The sequence below is a fragment of the Capsicum annuum genome, chromosome 1, assembly GCF_002878395.1.
Source record: "Capsicum annuum cultivar UCD-10X-F1 chromosome 1, UCD10Xv1.1, whole genome shotgun sequence".
Taxonomy (NCBI): domain Eukaryota; kingdom Viridiplantae; phylum Streptophyta; class Magnoliopsida; order Solanales; family Solanaceae; genus Capsicum; species Capsicum annuum.
In genome coordinates, this window is record NC_061111.1 from 76,844,463 (window position 1) to 76,847,715 (window position 3,253).

General features: G+C 52.4%; 1 protein-coding gene across 8 annotated transcripts in view; it reads left to right on the top strand.

Moving 5' to 3' along the window:
* Window positions 1–3,253, top strand: part of LOC107878454 (exportin-7-A) — a 102,388-nt gene that overhangs the window by 85,859 nt on the left and 13,276 nt on the right. The window lies entirely within an intron of this gene.

A 3,253-nucleotide genomic window follows, 5' to 3' on the forward strand; every position in this document is an offset into this window, starting at 1 on the left:
CCCCCCCCCCCCACACCTCGGCCTTCAACCTGCCGCCGCCCGGTCTCCAGCCGCCAACTCGGTCTCCAACAGGCCGAAACTCCGTCTGCAACCGCTACGCCGTCTCCAGCAGCTCCAAGCGACATCCGGTGACTTCTAACCTTTGTTATTTCGTTATTTCGTATTGCATTTTATTTCATTATTTCATATTCCATCCTTAGTATTTTGCTCGTAGTAGCCCCTGTACCTTGGCTGTTGTTTGTTGTTGTTGTTGCTGTGGTCGTTTCTTAGTTTTGTTTCGGGAATATTGCTTTGAATGTGTGTGAGCTTTGTATTTCCTTGCTGCTGCTTTGATACTGTCACCGGGTATATCTTTATATTTTCCTATACTTTCGGGTAGTTATGGCTGTGGGTGGTAATGGGTGGATAGGGTCATGTCCGAGGGGGTTGGGGCGTGGGGCCGTGGTGGGGGCGGGGGATGGGGAGGGGGCGGGGGGCCGAGGTTGGGCCGGGGGGGGGGTAGTGGGGGGCGGGTGGATAGCGACGGTAGGCTGAGGGTTGGGTCTTGGAATATAGGGACCCTTCAGGGTAAGTCCGTAGAGCTTGTGAAGATTCTTAGGAAGAGGAGGATCAACCTTGCGCGTGTCCAAGAGACCAGGTGGGTAGGGTCTAAGGCTAGGGATGTGGATGGTTACAAGCTGTGGTACTCTGGGAGCGAGAGACGTAGGAATGGAGTTGGCATCTTAGTAGATGAAGAGCTTAGAGGTCAGGTAGTGGAGGTGAAGAGGATTAACGATAGGTTGATGACTATTAAGTTGGTCATTCGGGGGTTTACCCTGAACGTGTGTAGTGCTTATGCGCCGCAAGTGGGAGCAGAGGGGGAGGAGAAGATGCGGTTCTGGGAGGCTTTGGAGGAGGTGGTGAGAGGCGTGCCCAGTTCGGAGAAGATTGTTGTAGCAGGGGATTTCAACGGGCACATCGGGGCGCTACCGGGAGGCTTTGGGGATGTGCATGGTGGTTTTGGTTTTGGAGAGAGAAATGAAGAGGGGGCGACCCTATTGGAGTTTGCGAGGGCCTTTGGGCTGGTGGTGGTGAACTCGGGCTTCCCAAAGAAGGACGAGCACCTGATCACTTTTCGGAGCGCGATAGCCAGGACCCAGATTGACTTTTTGTTGCTTAGGAAAGGGGATAGGGCGTTGTGTAAAGACTGTAAAGTCATCCCGAGTGAGAATCTCTCGACCCAACATAGGCTTTTGATTATGGATTTGGGTATAAAGAAGAATAGAAAGAGGAGGAGTAAGGAGTGTAGACCGAGAATTAAGTGGGGCGGCTTGACGCCAGTGAATGCGTGGGAGATAGGGGAGAGGTTGGCGGGAAAGGGGGTGTGGGAGTGTAGGGGGGACGTGGATAGTATGTGGGACAGGGCGGCAAGGTGCATCAGGGAGAATGCAAGGGAGGTGTTGGGGGTTTCTAGGAGCCGGGCCGGACACCATCGGGGGGATTGGTGGTGGAATGAAGAGGTGGAGAAGAAAGTGGAGACCAAGAAAGAGGCGTATGCTAAGTTGGTGGAAAGTAAGGATGAAGAAGAGAAGCGGGTAAACAGGAAAGAGTACAAGCTAGCGAGGAAGGAGGCGAAGTCAGCGGTCACGGCAGCTAAGACGGCCGCTTTTGAGAGCTTGTATGCAGGGTTACAGGGGAAAGGAGGGGAGAAAAAGTTGTTTAGACTCGCTAAGGCTAGGGAGAGGAAGGGTCGTGACCTCGATCAGGTGAGGTGCATTAAGGGGGAGGACGGTAGAGTGTTGGTGGAGGACGGCCACATAAAGAAGAGATGGCAGTCGTACTTTCATAGGCTCTTGAATGACGAGGGGGACAGAGCTATTGTGTTAGGGGAACTGGAGCACTCAGAGGAGTGTCGGGATTTTAGCTATTGTAGACGTTTTAAGGTAGAAGAGGTTAGACAGGCAGTCCGCAGGATGCGTAGGGGTAGGGCGACGGGGCCGGATGAGATACCGGTGGAGTTTTGGAAGTTCGTTGGAGAGGCTGGTGTAAGGTGGTTGACTGGATTGTTTAATGAAATTTTCAGGACGGCAAAGATGCCCGAGGCGTGGAGGTGGAGTACCATGATCCCTCTCTATAAGAATAAGGGGGACATTCAGAGTTGCAATAACTATAGGGGGATTAAGTTATTGAGTCACTCTATGAAGATCTGGGAGAGAGTGGTCGAGGTGAGGCTGAGACGGATAGTGTCTATCTCGGAAAACCAGTTCGGATATATGCCCGGCCGCTCGACGACGGAGGCAATCCACCTGGTACGGAGGTTGGTGGAGCAGTACAGGGAAAGGAAGAAGGATCTGCACATGGTGTTTATCGACCTGGAAAAGGCTTACGACAAAGTCCCCAGGGAGGTGCTTTGGAGATGCTTGGAGGTGAGGGGAGTACCGCAGACATATATCAGAGTAATTAAGGATATGTATGAGGGAGCGAAAACCCAGGTGAGGACGGCGGGAGGAGACTCAGAGCATTTCACTGTCCGGAAAGGATTGCATCAGGGATCTACTCTTAGTCCCTTTTTGTTTGCGTTAGTAATGGATGTGTTGACGCGGCGTATTCAAGGGGAGGTGCCGTGGTGTATGCTCTTTGCAGACGATGTAGTTCTGATAGATGAGACTCGAGGGGGTGTAAATGGCAAATTAGAGATGTGGAGGCAAACTCTTGAGTCTAAAGGGTTCAGGGTGAGCAGAAGCAAGACAGAGTATGTGGAATGTAAGTTTAATGACGCGAGGCGGTAGAACGAGGTAGTAGTGAAGCTGGAAGCACAGGAGGTATGTAAGAGGGATAAGTTCAAGTATCTCGGATCCGTGATCCAGAGTAACGGTGAGATTGACGAGGATGTCTCGCACCGTATTGGGGCGGGATGGATGAAGTGGAAACTCGCGTCGGGGGTGCTGTGTGATAAGAAGGTGCCGCCCAAGCTTAAAGGCAAATTCTATAGGGTGGTAGTCCGTCCGGCCTTGCTGTATGGAGCGGAGTGTTGGCCAGTTAAGAACTCCCACATCCAAAAAATGAAGGTGGCAGAAATGCGGATGTTGCGCTGGATGTGTGGACTGACTCGAGGGGATAGAGTTCGGAATGAGACTATCCGGGAGAAGGTTGGTGTGACTTCAGTGGAGTGTAAGATGCGGGAAGCACGATTGAGATGGTTCGGACACGTGAAGAGGAGGGGCATGGATGCCCCGGTCCGTAGGTGTGAGAGGCTAGCGTTGGATGGTTTTAG